Source organism: Lacerta agilis, chromosome 9, assembly GCF_009819535.1.
Source record: "Lacerta agilis isolate rLacAgi1 chromosome 9, rLacAgi1.pri, whole genome shotgun sequence".
Classification (NCBI taxonomy): Eukaryota; Metazoa; Chordata; class Lepidosauria; order Squamata; family Lacertidae; genus Lacerta; species Lacerta agilis.
Genome location: NC_046320.1, coordinates 43652826 through 43670331, shown reverse-complemented (window position 1 = coordinate 43670331; position 17506 = coordinate 43652826).

Sequence of the window (17506 nt, the reverse complement as noted above, 5' to 3'; positions counted from 1 at the left end):
GGTCTATTCAGTTTAAGCAACAGAGATAATTGAATATGTTGGATGAAGCTCCAACATATTATCTTGATAAAAAGATCATGTGCTTCTAGGAACATGAGTGCAGAATAACTGTCTGATTTAAAGTGAAAATTTAAGACACTTTTAAAAAGACATGTCCTACTGTCTTGTTTCCTAGAGCATTTTAGTAGCTACTTTTAAAAATTACAAATTAGACTGATATTATGCCATTCTCTGATACACTCCCGTATGACAGAAATTTATGTTCCTTGCTATTTAATAAATGACTGATGCAGCTAATTTAGGATAAATTATTTTATTATTTTATGCCTGACAGCATTCCTGTTGCAATGATACTAATGTCAAATGCTCAGATATTTTTTATGGGCTTGTCCAGACATGTAGCTTCAATTACATTGGTTTCCCCACTGCCAAGAAGAGTCTGATTGGCTTTTGTTTTTATTTTGTTAGAAGTAAGAAACTGGATTTGAAGCCAGATTGGGAAAGGCAGTTTAGTTATTTCTTTAATTTTTATTTCAACAATGTATGTATGCATTAAAATATTTTTTGCAATATCAAAATCTGACCATATTAAAGTATCCTCAGAAGAAATCTTGGCTGCAGGAGCACAGAGAAATCACAATGCAACCTGTCCCCATTAGAATGCTTCCGTAAGGTCTTTCTTATTCTCTGTGACCTCCTAACATGATAGAACACATTTGTATAAAACTGGGGCTATATTGTGGCGAATCATCAAAAGGAGATTCAAATGGAGAAGGCATGAACTTAGTCAATCTGTTGAATTTTCTCTTCTTACAAAAATGGACAGACATTTCAGGTTAGAGGACAACCTAGATCAAGACTTTACTAATGGTAGATTTATGTGATATATGTATACAAAGCCAGCCCAAAACTTATTGCTGTCTGAGGCTATGGAAAAGATGGAATACTCCCATGTTCAGAAGCTGACTGCACTGGTAGTTGAAACTTGCCTCAACACTGAGTGCAGCAGGCTAGTGGAAGAGGATGCCCAGCAGGTCATATGGCACACACAGCAGTTTCTTCTAGCATAGGTGAACTGCCAGGGGGCTTAGAAGGAATTCCTTGAGAGGCTGCCACCACTGTCACACAGATTTCAGGCTGAGTCAGTTGCCTCCCTCTGACTAATGGCAGGGCCAACCCTGGATATATGCTGTGCAATCCTATGCATGTTTACTCACAAGAAGACCCAACTGAGTTTCAGCCCCAGCCAGCATGGACAACAGCTGGAAATAATGGGAATTCATCAATATCTAGAGGGCCAAAGGTACTCCTTCCCTCTACAATCATGTATTCACTTACTGGGGAGTATGTCCCATTGAATTTGATTTATATCAGAGTATTGCTTATTAGCCTGCACACATGCACACATCTACAGAAGTATTTTCTTCTTCAATTTGTGGCTGAAAAAATTACTGATGCCACTAGATAAAAATATTATCTCATAGAGCCATATTTTTAATCTGGGACAAACTAGGGCATGATTAAAGCTTCAGCATCCATTTGGTGGTGATAGACTGGTAAATCCATCCCAGAGAAAATGGAATCAATGAAATAAACAACCTATAAGCTTAAGCTCTCCATGTATAATTTAAGACCCATTTATTTCTGCCCTAGGTTTTGTGGGTAGAAGTTAACAGAATCTAAATCAATACATTCTCCTTCAGTTTACGTAGCTTATAGAACTGCCATGACTTATTTACAGTGCAGCAGGATTAGAAGATGATTAACATCTTATAAACTAAAAGGCACGGTGATAAATATTACAAATATTTGGCTGACTAATGTAATTAATGCAAAAGTGTCCTCTACTAATTTTAAGATGCCTTACCCTTAAGTAAAAGCCACATATCACATTTTATCCTCCTTTCTATAGCAATGGCAGGTTGAAATATATTTCCAGAGTATGCTTCAAAAGAAGACATTATTTTATAAAGAGTATAGAAAGAAAAGAGAATGTGCCTGAATTGTTGGGCTCTCCTTCACCACTCACTTTTCATTCTTCTGGCATCTTCGCGACTAAGTGTGCTAAGAAATGTTATACACAAAGATATGGACTGTGTATATTGTCTGGACCCCCAATCTGGAACAGGGTACTCACATCTGTTCGCATATCCATTTTGGAGCAGATGTGGTTGGGGATATTATGGCAATAGTGGAACGTCTGGCTGGTATCTTCCAAAGCTGTCAGTGCTCACATTCCAGAGCCTATCAGGGACCAATGTGTTGGGATGCATGATGTGAGAAGTGGTGTAGGTAGCCGCTTGGGTGCCCGGTGTGACACACATGTCCTGCAGCTAGGGGCAGGGCGAGCCGCCCATGGGGGCAGGGCGTGCTGTGTGGAGCCTCTCTGCAGCCTCCCCTTCAGCTGTAGGGTGGCTGAAGGAAAGGCGGTGGGCAGACGCAAACTCCACACTGCTGTTTTAGGCAGCACCGAGCCTGCAGGCACTCAAGCCACCAGGTCACTCCCAGGAGAGATGTGTGGCTCGGGCATGCTGCAGGCCCCATGGTAAGTGCTGGCCCCGCAGTGTGGTGCCCAGTGCCAGCCACGTTTTGTTGAGTTTGTTGACTGAACTAAAATGTTTTGTGAGCCCATTTTTTAATTTTTAATTTTTTAATCTCATATTTTTGTCATTTTGTCACCCACCCCAGTGATGACATCTGGGGCGGACCGTACCCACCACACCTCCCTTCCTCCACCACTGTGAGGTGAATAGGAGTGCAGGCAATGCACTTCTCCCTGCTTCTCTCTGCATTACAATCCCTAAGTCAGTGTTTTTCAACCTTTTTTGGGCAAAGGCACACTTGTTTCATGAAAAAAATCACGAGGCACACCACCATTAGAAAATGTTAAAAAAATTAACTATATATAAAGTAATTTTTCAATTTTTCCCACGGCACACCAGGCAACATCTCGCGGCACACTAGTGTGCCGCGGAACAGTGGTTGAAAAACACTGCCCTAAGTGACTGAGAATGCAGAGATACCAAAACATTAGACGAGCTGTTCTTTTTTTTAAAAAAAAAAATCACTTGCAGAGGAAACTTGTAATCAGTGACCCAAATACAATTTGAGCAGAGCAAACTTTGCACATCACTCTTTTGAACTGCAGAATAAACTGCTTCTCCATTGCAGTCCCATGCCCCTCAAGACTTCTAACCTGTAAAGCTCCAGACACATTTTTGCAGGGGTAAGCACATTTGTTGAACCTTGGGGGTCGGGGTAGGCTTGCAGTGGTAAAGTAGTGAGCAGAGAATAATTAAGCATAGAATGCGCCTACACAAACGGACAATTGTCAGTATAGCCTTCGAGCAGGGCTAAATGATCATTTTCAGTATGAGAGTGTCATGGTGCAGGCATTGGCTTCGCCTGCTGAACAGTAGCCTGAAGGGGGAGAAGGCAGACTGACTCCATCTTCAGCTGATCAGCCTTCAAGGACTCATAGAAGAAGGTGCTGATGAGAACCAGCTGCCTTCAGCCTTCTTAAGCAGAGCTTCCAGCAGCAGGCAAATGCTGGTGACAATACTTGGTCCTACCTTGCTGCTTCCTGCTTGTCTTGACCCCATGATCATTGGATTCCCTGGACAATCTGACCCCACAGATTGCTGTTTGCCTGACTCTAGGACTGGACCTGACTTCAGATGCTGACTCTGCCTCCAGGCAAGTACACCTCAGAGACTCTTCTGCCTAGCTGGCCTCCTACTCTACTGAGTTCTGCGGGTTGTTGCTCAGCAATGAGACTACAACAGAGGGCCTCTCCCCTTCCAGGGGCTGCAGCTTGGTGGTGCGTGTGGCCAGGGATAAAAGTGGGTGTGGCCAGAGACAAAAAGAAGTGAGGGCTGTGGGCAAATGTGGATGCACCTGCACACACCTAAACCCTCTACATCTTCCTGGCAAGCAATATGCATTATTGCCATTTAAGAACATTTTCCAGCCAGCCAAAAGCATTCAAGGAGCATACAAAGCAGGGCCGTTAAGGGGTGTGGTTTGGGAAGAAGCCTAGCCTGGGCAGAGTCACAAGGGACAGGGACAGTCCTGGACATTCAGCTCCCTAGACTGCAGTTCCTTATTCCTGCCTTAGATAATGTTGGTTCCTGCAGAATAACTGGAATCAGCTGCAAATTTTACACACACACTGTTAATTTTACATTTTAAGCTGGTCATTCCATGGTAATTCAAACGTTTGCCACTGCAAGGAGTTGGGTTTTTTTTTTTTTTTGAGAAATACAATGTGCTAGGAAAAATTATTTACATTCTTTCTCTATGTAAAATCCAATACTCATTGAAAAAAAATGGAAGAAAAAACTGGAAACAGCAATTCACTAGGAATTCTTCTTCTTAGCCATCTTATGATTTTTAAGTTGTCACCATCATGCACAGAAGAATACTGTCCCTGAATGTGTGTCACAATATTTTCCACTTTGACCTGCAACTGCTCTAGACTGAATTCCCAATTCTAAATGTTTCTGGTGTAGGGCTGGTCCTAACTCTGCAAGCATGATCTGAATCCTGGTCAAATAGCTCTGGTGTTTTGCAAATTGTGTCCTAAATGACTAACCGATATTCCTTTAATTATGCAGAATGATAAGCATATTTGACTTGTAGCTGTCACTAAAGTTAAGTATGCAATAAATCTGTGATTAAACATCCCCATGTTGTTGTCATTGACTTTCAACTTCAGTCTTTATTAAAATTGATTTTTTTTTTTTAAAAAAAAAAGTAGGGTGAAACAACATGCAGATTTCTTTAAATCTGCAGCACCATAGGTCAGTTTAATTGATGAGTAATATTGTTTAAATTGACTTGGTTAATGTGATCTTTAGGCCATGATGCTTTACTTTCTTCAGCAGTAGAATTGCCATTACCTTTTTACACATTCACGGTCAAGATGATGACATTAGGAAGCTGAGCATTAAATAGTCAATCTGCAAAAAAATTGGAAATGGGTTTTATTGGCTGTAATAGAAATTACACATACAAGGTCTGATGGCTGCATAAAGTATGAAGTGACCATTAAATTATTCTGGGGATGCATGCTGTGTGTGTGTGTGTGTGTGTGTGTGTGTGTATTCATCAAATATGCCACATTCATTCATGTGATCTTTTTAATTTTTGGAGAGAAACTGCTTGTGTCAGGCCCATTTCGTGTAGAACTGAATGGCTCTGTATTAAAAGTGTAGAAAATTAGAAATTGAGTGTGGTAGTTTAGCAACATTTGTGAAGTCTGTAGTCTATGAAATGGAGTTCTGAACATCATCTGCTATTGGCAGATGCCCTTTATGGGTCACACACCAGGTTATTAATGCAGTCTGGTTAAAAAGAGAGAGAAAGCAACATGAGCAGTCATGACAGCAAAAGCCATCGGCCTAAGCTTGAGTAAAAATAAACCCCAAAAATTGTGCTTTGAAAACCAATGAACTTCTGTGTACATTTTGCCCTCCATGCACCTTTTGTTAGAGGACACTTGAACACAGAAGGGTGGAGCTCATAATCAAGTGATAATCATGTAGTACTATTTAAAAATAACTTTGATTAACAAAAATAGTAACATACAAAGACCCAGATATTACAAAGTAGCAAATATAGCTCTGTACAAAATATAAAACAACTAATTACAGTATCTGCAGCAACTATTGATCTGTATGGAATACTGAGGTTCTATACAAATACTGAGCTTCATAATATGGTCACAGTGCTATTTCTGCATGTCCTGGAAGCAACTCGCCATGACAGTTTTAATTGTTCTTGTGTCCCCCTCTCACTTTTTAGCTGTTTTTATAGTTACGTATTATATTGTTGCAACCAATCCTGTTGGTTTATGGTTTTAGCAGCTTTGGCAGATAAACCTCTATGGCTTTAATGGCCAGGGTCCAAAGATTCTGCTGTGTGAATGGAGATTCCTTAGCAGAGGAGGGCTTTCTTATTTTCTCCATATCTATAGCCTTACAGAAACCCTGGAAGTCAGTTTTTTTGAAGTGATCTTAACTTCTGCCCCGCAGGAGAGGAAGCATCTCCTGCAACTGGATCTTTGCTTACAAAGCTAGGTATTTGTATTTTAAATGGTTCTTTATTTTTCTTAAAATAAATAAATAAGGCAAACCACTTTTAAGAGATATATTCTACTTAAAGGCAGCATAAAATGCTTTCAAGTAAAGTACTGTAAGTAAAAAGAAATAAGTACATAAATAAATGGAGCCGCTGTTTATTCTTCTCATAATATCACCCCCGCAAATGGCTAATTGTTTGCCTAGCTGTAAATCTATGCCCCCTCAGATGATATAGAACCATGGAGGGATAGCCCTATAAATTATTGCCAGAGATTGAACTGGAGAGTGCCAGAGAGTACTTCATCACTTAAAGCAGTTTATTACTATGTTTGTAGGAAGCCACAAACAGTTGAGGAGGCACTCCACAACAGCAGGTCTATGCAGAATGGATTACAAAGTAGGGAATTTCAACCTCATAAAATGTGAAGACTTTTTATTTGAAAAGGGCTGGATTTTTGAAACGGTGTATGATACCTTTGCATTGTGTGACCAGGCGGTGGCAGCCCCAGCCCCCAGGGATCATAAGGAAGGAATAAAGACTCTGACAATGTTATATGGAATTAAAATTAGGCCACAACTTTATTAAACTTCCAAATGTAGGGAGACCTTGCCTTAGGCCTTGGGTGTGTATCCCTCCCAGCCTCGCAGCCAGGGGGAACTGGGGCTCATCAGGGTAAATGGGATATGGGGGTGCTCTGCGAGACGTAAGTGTAGCAGTCAGCCCAGCCCATATCCCTGCATGCAGGGTAGTTCACTGATGACCTTTCAGTGTATGGCCAGTGATACCCATAATATAACCCCTTTAAGAGGGGACCCTGGAATCGCTGCTGCAGGGGAGTGAGTCACCACTTCATGCCCCACACCCCCATATAGGGAAGAAAAAACTAAAGGATTCCACCCAAGGCCATAACCGCCACATTTGTGATGAATTGCTACGGGGAAGACAAAACCTGCCAATGCAGGAAAATTTCTTCCCAGTCCTTCAACAGCAACCAGCCAAAGACAATAGCAGCGCCTGCTAAACAGGAAGAAAAAGTTATCTTGCAAACAAGAAACATTAAACAAAGGGAGGGTAGGGAGGGTGAATCTCCAGAACAGACTGCCTGGCTATTTTTAAATGGGGCTGGCCTCACCTCCCAGCAAGAAACTTGATTACTGAGGCTGGGGGTGAACCTCCAAAAATTAACACTGTGAGAGGCAAGCCAGCCCCTGTTTGCCTGTGAGCTCCTGGGAACTTTAGCACCACGCACGATCCCACAAAGGGCACCCACAATGTAAAGTGTGAGTGCTCATTATTGGTTGGTACTCACGGGGTAGAAACTGTCATTGCTAGTGTTGCACTGGAGTAATCAACTCTTACTTTTTGTGGGCGGGAGGGCACATCTGTGGGTATGCTAGACTAGCTGCTGAATATCAGCAGTGCTTTGGGTGGACAGAGTTTTAAAAATTTAATTTTGGAGGTTGGGAGTTTACTGCTAGGGTAGATTTCGTTTCCATTTCTTTATGTTTTAAGCCAGGGCCTGTCAGACAGTGGATGTGGATGATTTGTATATTTACAACCTATGGCCCCAGGAACCATAGCTATTACATTGCACTTACAGCCATTGCACTTATTACCTGCTAGTCTGGAGGTAATTGTTACAGCAAATGCTTTGGCCTTTTGATCCAGAATACTGGTTGGTATGAATATTGGATGTTACAGTTTCAAACCCCTTTGAAATGCACTTTTAGTATGTTTGACTTCCAGACATTTTCTGTTGATCAAAAGTTTTCCAGCTCCTTTGAAGCTTTCAGAAGTGTAGCCATTAATTAAAGACGGCTGTCTCACGGTAGTTGTTTCTCTCTGACCCACAATTTGCTGTTCCCACTTAATCAACTACAGACTGTGATCTGCTAGAGTGAGTGTAGCACGGCGCTGTGAGCCAAGAAAATGTGACTTCATCTTTGCTCTTCTAAACACTGAAATTGCACATGACTCACAATTTTTCTGAAACAGTTCATTCTGTTGTATCAGAGGAATAAAGAGCATGGGAAGTTCTTCCTGATAAATTGAGTTTATTACTCTTGGAATATAATTTCATTTCTCATTTTATGTTAAATTTCTTGGACGTGTATGCATTGGGGTCTGCCTGCACAAGGAGAACCAATGGTTCCAAGTCAAAAATGTATCTGGTGTTAATACCAAAATAAAAATGCAATCACTTAGGGCAGCCTTCCTCAATCTGGTGCCTTCCAGATGTTTTGGGACATAACATCCATCATTGCTTACCATTGGCCATGCTGCTTGGGGCTGATAGGAATTCTAGTTCCAAAGATCTGAAAGTCATCAGGCTGGAGAAAGCTGAAATTCTGTGCAGAGACCAAGACAGGACTCGGCTAGATTGGGGAAGAAAACGTGTTTTATATGCGTTGTATATGCATTATAACACTGTGACACCAGATGGCACTGTGGAGTTTGGTTTTTGCCAATGCGATTTCTTATACGAAGCTTACAACGCTTTTTACTGAAACGCTTCTTTGATGTGTCTACTGTGTAGATCCAGCCACAGTGTTGCCTTAGTGAAATATATGAGTGTGTGAAGTTGAGGGTGTAAACCAGGCTTCCTCAACCTCGGCCCTCCAGATGTTTTGAGACTACAATTCCCGGCATCCCTGACCACTGGTCCTGCTAGCTAGGGATCATGGGAGTTGTAGGCCAAAACATCTGGCGGGCTGAGGTTAATGAAGCCTGGTGTAAACTGATCACAGTCCAATATTCAGCACTACAGAAAACATTCAAACTATTTTCTAGTCACACATGGAAATCATTGTTTGATTTTCACTGAATGCTTCATGTGCTTGTGTGAAATCACCTGCACCATGTAAGTTTATGTTGGTCTTTGAAGTACTTTTTTGCCATAAATGAGAGGGTAACAAGGAATGTGGGAGTTCAGGCCAGAGAGCTCATATCAACTCCCAGTTGGCATGAGAAGACTGTTATACAATGTATTTGCTTTATTGTTTAAAGTTGTAAACTCTCTTGCTTGCCAGTAAATAAGCTACATTTTTGGATACTTTTGCCCTAAGAAACCTATGAAGGTTTAATTCCAAACTAGAAGCCTATACAGTGGTACCTTGGGTTAAGAACTTAATTCGTTCTGGAGGTCCGTTCTTAACCTGAAACTGAGGTACCACTTTAGCTAATGGGTGGGTCCTCCCACTGCTGCCGCACTGCCACTGTGTTCTCATCCTGAAGCAAAGTTCTTAACCCGAGGTACTATTTCTGGGTTAGCAGAGTCTGTAACCTGAAGTGTCTGTAACCCAAGGTCGAAACAAAATAAAAAATAAATAAAATTCCTTCCAGTAGCACCTTAGAGACCAACTAAGTTTGTCATTGGTATGAGCTTTCGTGTGCAAATAATAGAAAATGTTACACATTTCTAAGTTTCCTGGCTTTTGAAATTATTCAAAGCATTAGAAATGAAGGGGAACATTTCCTCACACTGTGTAACTTCTAACTTTTCTTATTTGGTTAACATTGTAAATAAGTGCATTTCCACTTTTAAAAGGTCATGCAGTACAATTTCCTTTTAACCTTGTTTGTGCGTTTCATTATAGTAATATATTTCCTTCCTCCAATGCAGTCCGGACAAGTCTGTTTTTATTAGAGGCTGCTTAGTAGAACCAAATTGGTCACTTAGAGGGAACAGACATACTGACTCCTTCTTATTGTTAAGAATGCTTGATTGACTCGCATAAGCTGCTCCTAAGAAAAGAGCGCTTAGAAACAGCTTCCCAGGAACCTCTTTGCTCAGATTAACAACACACTGGTCCTTTCATCCTCTATTGAGAAATATTATGCCCCCATAGTACAGGTAAGATCAAGATACTAGACCAAATTCCTCATTTCTTCACAGGCATCCTTCATTTGATATATGTAACTCTTATTCTTAACAGTTCCTCTACTACAGTCATACACTTGTCATCAAGAGATTCTCATGTTTTGCTAATCAGCGAGGTTCTTTATAAACTTGGTATTAAACTATTTCACATCATTTTTAATGGGCCAGTGATTCAATGGGGGAGCAGCTGAAGCAGAGAGGTGGAGCACATGCTTGGCAGGTAGAAGGTCTCCAGTTCAATCTTCAGAATTATCAGATATGGCAGAGATCCTGAAAAGCATCTTTCGGTCAGCTTAGGTCATACAGAGCATTGTCCCTATGTGCATTCCCCAGCCATTGGTATTCTGGGGCACACTGTCTCAAAATAGTGGAGGCAGAATGTAGCAAGAAGCTGTTTATAGCCTTATCCTCCATGAATTTTCTCATTCTCTTTTAAAGCTGTCCAAGTTGGTGGCCATCCACACCACTGTATGTTGGGTTATCTATAGAGTACCCTCACACAATCCCATGCACAAATGTGCAGACAGGAGAGGCTCGGCCAGCATGTGCATTGGTGGGAGCAGGGCTGGCCAAATGATCCCGTCACATATGCTTTCAACGGGGGATGGGGACCATGTGAACTCACTTGGGGAAAATGTTCCTCCTCTTGTTTTCTCTTTGACTCTGGCTGGATTTTTTCTTCTTATTTTTATTTTGTGGAACAGTAAGTAGTAGTAGTAGTAGTAGTAGTAGTAAGTAATAATAATAATAATAACAATCAATAATAATAATAATAATAATAATAATAATAATAATAATAATAATAATAAATAATTTTTATTATTTGTATCCCAGCCACTCTGGCTGGCTTGCAACAGATATTAAAACATAATCAAACATCAAACATGAACAACTTCCCTATACAGCCCCTACCTATAGATGTAAGTGCTGCAGCACAGACATTAGTTTGTTACTTCAGTAAGAAATGGGCCATAAAATGGACTTCTTGGAGTTTGCACCCATGAGTCTTGTTTAAGCAGCTTTCTCCAAGCATATATAAATAGATTGAAATCCCATGTTTTACTGAGGACAGGGTAATCCTTTGTACCTGTCTGGAATAGCATTTGCAGCTGTATAAATAAAGATTACATGAATTATACTGAAGTGATTTGTGTTTTTTTCTTTTTCTTTTAAAGAGTTTTAGATGCATTGTCCTGAAACACACCTGCAGGATTTATGATAAAGCTGTCATAGATCTTTATGATTATTATAATCACTAGTGGAATCCTACTGCATAGCTCTGTTTTTCCCTCTCTTTCCCCTGAGGCATCAGAAATGACTACAACTAGAAGCAGGATGTTGAGTGGTATCTAATTTTCTTTTGGGATCACTTGTTCGATGGGTTTTACTCACCCTCAGCATTCTGATTGATCAAATGTCTGGACTAGTGAAGCAACACCCCCATTCTCAAAGAGGGTTCTTAAAAAAAAAAATACTTCCACTGTAGCATGTGGTTTAGTGGTGTGTTGAAACCTATTCTGCAGGTTCTCAGCAGTTTTCTTCTTCTGTGAAAGAGGATTCATTTTTTTCTGCCCTATTCACAGGGTGCGCTAAAACTGATTGATACTTTCAGTGGGTGCAGGACTGAGCTAAATTTACTGTTGCAGGGGTGTGTGTGTGAATATTTTACTTTCCACTAAATGTTTCTCCGGTGTTTCTCGGCAGCCTCCCCAGCTGCCTCCGTTTCCTGTTCTCAAAAAGCCCCATTGACAGAGTTACATCATGATGTCTTCCCCTGAGTTTTAATTAAATTGTGGCAAACCCAGAGGAGGCGGTCTGAGTGCTTGGGATTAGTGCAGTCACTAATGGTTGTTTTTAATGATATATATCCCCTTTTTACCTTTTAAAACTATATTTCTGCATTAATCCTTAACAGTAAAAAATTTGTCTAATAATACAGTGGTACCTCAGGTTACAGACGCTTCAGGTTACAGACTCCACTAACCTAGAAATAATGCTTCAGGTTAAGAACTTTGCTTCAGGATAAGAACAGAAATCGTGCTCTGGCTGCGCAGTGACAGCGGGAGGTCCCATTAGCCAAAGTGGTGCTTCAGGTTAAGAACAGTTTCAGGTTAAGAATGGACCTCCAGAACGAATTAAGTTCTTAACCCGAGGTACCACTGTAATATTATAGTGGGCAGGCACACAGTAGGCAGAAATTGTCCCTTCTGCACATAAAGGAAAAGGCAAGCCCAAGATATTGTGGTGTTTTTCAGGAAACCAGGGCACCAGAGAAGGTGAATGAAAGGACACTCACAAATATCTTCTAGCTGTCTTGAAAGTAAGCCGAGTGCAACAAATAACCTGCAGCCTACCCATGAGACTTTCATGGAAATGAACTTTTCCCTTTGATGATTTTTGAGGTCACTTTCTCTTCTCATTAATTGATATAGAAAAGTGGGGGAAATGCAGGGTTTTCTTTTGTCGCAGCACTAATGTGGTTTAGTCCTCTCTTGTCCAAGTCATCGGAAACAATTAGTTTTGGAAGTATCTTCCTTCACTGCTCTGGTTTTCTGCTTGAAGCCGTTTTCACAAAATTTGCAAGGTCATGAATGACCGCCATGTGGCATGGCTGCAGGTGTTTTTGACAAGTGGAGGGTCTTGTGGTGCTGGTTATGTCATGAGTAGAAGTAGCCAACCTGGTGCCCTCAAGTTGTTGTTGGACCACAATTCCCATCACTCCCAGCCAACAAGCTCAATGGTCAGGAATGATGGGAATTGTAGTCCAACAACATCTGGAAGATACTACCTTGACTATTCTTGTCATAGACCATGTCTACTTCTCCTCTGGCCTCACACTCCACTACAGTAAAGTTGCTTTCTTCAGTGCAGATCTGCACAACTTGTGTTCTACAAAACAAGTTTATATCTCTATTAGATTTGAATACACACACACACACACACACACACACAATTGCTTTAATTGTTTTGTATATGCAAATGTCTTATACATGTCTTTAGTGGTGGTGGGACAATTTGGATAGTCTGCTCCTGGAGAGTAATGAAATTCAATAGATTCCTAAATGCCCTGCCTCCCCCCTCCTAGGGTAGAACAAGCCACTCTGTTGAACAATGGCACAATGTACAATGGCAGACCCTCTCAGTGTCTCTATTTTCCAGGGATATCCCTGATTTAGAGAAACCATCCCAGTTTCTGATTTGATCCCAGAACATTCCACTTTTCCATAGGATGTCCCTATTTTCATTGGAGAAATGTTGGGGAGTATGGAGTTTTCCAATCCCCAAGCCATCTGAAGGCAATCCTGTATAGGGAAGTGGGGTTTGAAAATGTTTAATGTTTTATTATGTTTTTATATATGTTGGAAGCTGCCCAGAGTGGCTGGGGCAATCCAGGAAGATGTGTGGGAGTATAAATAGTAAAATTATCATTAGGGAATGGAATGTCCCTATTTTCATCTGAGAAATGTTGGAGGGTATGCAATGGAATAGGCAGAGGCACTGGGTTCTTGACACAGTCACTCCCAACCAGCCTATCCAGCACTGAGGAGTTTGTTCTGCACTTCCTGTATACCATTTCTTAGAATGATTTGATCTTATTTGGGAAGAACCAACTTAATTGAGCTCCTTAAGACTAATTTAAGTACTTTGGCCACCTCATGAGAAGAGAAGACTCCCTGGAAAAGACCCTGATGTTGGGAAAGATGGAGGGCACAAGGAGAAGGGGATGACAGAGGATGAGATGGTTGGACAGTGTTCTCGAAGCTACTAACATGAGTTTGGCCAAGCTGCGAGAGGCAGTGAAGGATAGGCGTGCCTGGCGTGCTCTGGTCCATGGGGTCATGAAGAGTCAGACACGACTGAACGACTGAACAACAACAAGACTAATTTCCTATTTCCTTTAGGAAGATTCCCCCTGCCTATGGGAAAATGTCTGCAGTAGAAAACTGTATCTTAACACTATGATTTTTAATGCGTTTGTGTGATCTTTTCTAATTTTTTGGATTTCCCCCTAGTTTTAAATGGGATGATGGAACTGTATGCCTCTAGATGCTTGGTGAGCTAATGAGATTGCTGATGGGAAGTGTGGTAGCAATCTAATTCCCTATCATCACCAGTGGCATAGGTGGATCTGAGCAAGATTGGTAGGTGCAACCCTATTTTAGTAAATAGTACAGAAAAATCCAATGGAGAATGGGGTTAATTTATTTCAAAATTGGAAGCAAACAAAATGTTTGTCTTCAATATGTTCTGCATAAGAATGGCTCCAAACCTGCGAGGCATTTTGAAATTCCTCACAGGATGCTTCTGCCCTCCATTGAACCAAGTGGCTGAGAAAGATAGTTTTATTTGCATATTTGACTCAATATTCACCTGTAGCTGACACAACGGACCTAAAAGCACCAGCTTTCTCCAGCTGAAGTGTGAAGCATCTCTGAAATCACAGCGTGAGGCTTTCTGAATTAAAGAGATAAATGTGGGGATGTGCATCGGGTTTATCACAGTAGAAGCTGCAAAAAATTGTTTAAAGATCCCTCTCATTTGTGTGGCTCAGAGCCATTATGCAGAAGAGTAAACAGTGTTTGTCGCAATACACAGATCAATGTCCTGAAAGCCAACACAATTAAAGAAAACCCAGCAAACTTTAGGGAAAATAATAAGTATATGAGATTGTTCATATGCTACAGAGATGTAGCAAAATGTGTGTGTGTGTGGGGGGGGGGGATGACTTGTTCTTTTCTCTTCAATTCAGTTGCAATGCAGAAAGTGGTATTCTCACATTTTATCTGCCTCTAAGAGCTTATTTGCTGCCACCCAAGTTGTTTTTAGATGCCCTGTTCCATATATTGCTGTAGAACAGGTTTGAGGATTGTGTCCACAAGTTTTAGTATTAGGGAGGGAGAAAATCTTTTCTCTATTCTATTCTCTCCATATCATGTAAAATTGCCACCTTTTACTCACAAATCAGTAGATCAGCTTAATACATCAACACAGATGAATCACCACTCAAGGAAAGCCTGGTGAGTTTTAAGCGGCATATAAATATTTAATCATAACTAATAATAATAATTACAAACCCTATATGACTACTGTTAAATCAGTAGTTATGATAATTACTACTGGAGAAAGCAAATAAAACTGTGTTCAGTCGCAAAAAAACTGGTGTTTTTTGATTGTATATATTGTTTTAATCAATGATTTATTGCAGAGTAATAGTGCTGTATGTATGTGTGTACACATGTACACACACACACACACAAAGAGAGAGAGAGAGAGAGAGAGAGAGAGAGAGAGTTCCATACATTTATCATTTCCTGTGCAGTAGAATCCATCAGGTTTTACTAACATTCTAATATAAATTACAATGTTGTTGTTTTCATAGTTACCTTTGAGTCTTTGTTTTGAAATACTGGTGGTGACAATTTTTCACAGGGTTTTCATTCCTGGCCCCTGTGTATGTTGGCAGGCATGTGTCAATAGGACATGTGGAAAATGGGAAACCCTCTCATTTATTGGCAGCAACCTCCACATTGGGAAACCCCCTCCACCCTGCCGACTGCTATTGTTCTCACCGGTCCTCCTTTGAACAAATGTTTTTGCTTGGTCGGAAAGTGTTTTGGAACGCTGTTAATGCTTCTTGCTTCAATAAGAGGATAGAGGGGAATGTGTATTAAGTAAATAGCCTGCTATATAAAGGTTGTTGTTTTTTAATCACACTTAACGCTCTGTCCACTTTTACCATTGGCACGTGGCCCCCAGAACTTTGCTCAGAAGGGAATGTGGCCCTCTGATTGAAAAAAAGTTTCCTACATCTGCTCTGTCTCATTGGCTACTGCTTCTGTATATGGGGCTGAATGAGGCCATATCATGCATCATTGTATCAACAGATATTACTAAGGACAGGCAGAGGAGCAGAAGTGGGTCTTAGGTTTATGGTGGCAACCTCTCCTCTATCACAATGCCTGAATCCAACAGCAGAGGGGGAAAGTTACATTTGGTATTTGTCTCTTAGGAGCATAGCAAATTATGTAGCCAAAAACTAAACTATTCAGTAGTGCAATACTGCAGCTCATATACTTAGGAAATGCATGTCACACTCTGGCAAATGTCAATGAATATGCCAAAAAGGAAAATAAATAAACACACACTTCTGTCTTCTACTGTCTGTTTGATGACAATATTACGCAGCGCTGATTTGTTGCAGCTGCTAGTATTATGTGTCAGGATAGTTTGTCCTACATTGCATGTTACCCTGTTCCTTCTAAAACCAACATTTTTATTTTTATTATCATTTCCGCTCCAAGCGTCTACACCTCTAAAAATGACTGTAATTTCAAATCTATAATTCATCTTGAAAATATACTCCTGTGGCACTATAAAATCACCTTTATTTTTGTTTTTTTTTACAACAAGGCATTAGGTGTGAGTACAACTGTTATCACTGCAGATGCTATTATCAGAAACCATAGTGGTATACATGCCATTATAGCTACAGGTTATTTTTTTACAGTCATGTCTTGCAATTAATTCTCTGCCCACTCTGGTGACCATTTATGCATCACCGAAATAGAGGGCAAAGGAGGGCTTGAATTTGCATAAAATTTGCATACACTAATTTATATTTACTGATGCAGACTTAGAAATTATTAGAATTTAAATCAGCGGTTGGAAGCCTGTGGGCCTCTATATTTTGTTGGACTCCAGCTCCTATCAGCTGCAGAGAACATGGTCAGGGATAATGAGAACAAAGGGCATGCCAATCTGGTGACTGGTGCATTTGTCCTACGCCAGCCTCCCTGCCAACTCTTCCTCCTGATAAACAAGAGCAACCCACCTGTCAGGAAGTTAGTGAGATGGTTCTGCCCTACCTGTTGAGCTGCTTCTGATATTGAATCCATACTTGTGTGGGGGGGTCAGGCTTTGAAGCAGTCACGCATACTAGACTGGCAGTGTCAGGTTGAGGAGAGTCCTCCTTGCCCTTGTCTCTATTCTCACTCATGCCGGGCTCCTCGTCAGCTGCACCAACAGTGAAGCAACTGCCATTTTGGGCCGACTGTGCTCAAATATGGAAAAACAGGTGTCCCGTTTGAAGTCCAAATGGGACAGTGGACACTTTTGTCCAAAAACAGGGACAGTTTTTCTAGGGGTGGGTGGCCACCCTAATGCCAGCTGCTTATTGCACTTACTAGAAATCATACCAAACCTAGGTTAGATAAACAGGATTTAAGTGTAATACTTTGTGGTGGTAACTGATGTTACCAAATAAGAACCAGTGTTGTGTAGTGGTTCTGGTGTTGGACTAGGACCTAGGGGACCAGAGTACAGATTCCCACTCAGACATTAAATGCACTGAGTAGTCTTGGGTCTGTGACTGCTTCTCAGCCTCACCTATGACATAGGGCAGTTGTGAGGATAAAATAGAATGGGGAAAGTAGTACTATATACACCATGAACTCCTTGGAGGAAAGAAGGGATATACAGTATATGTATTAACAAGACTTAATAACTACCCGGTATATAATCCCAGGCAAGAAGCCAACAGAC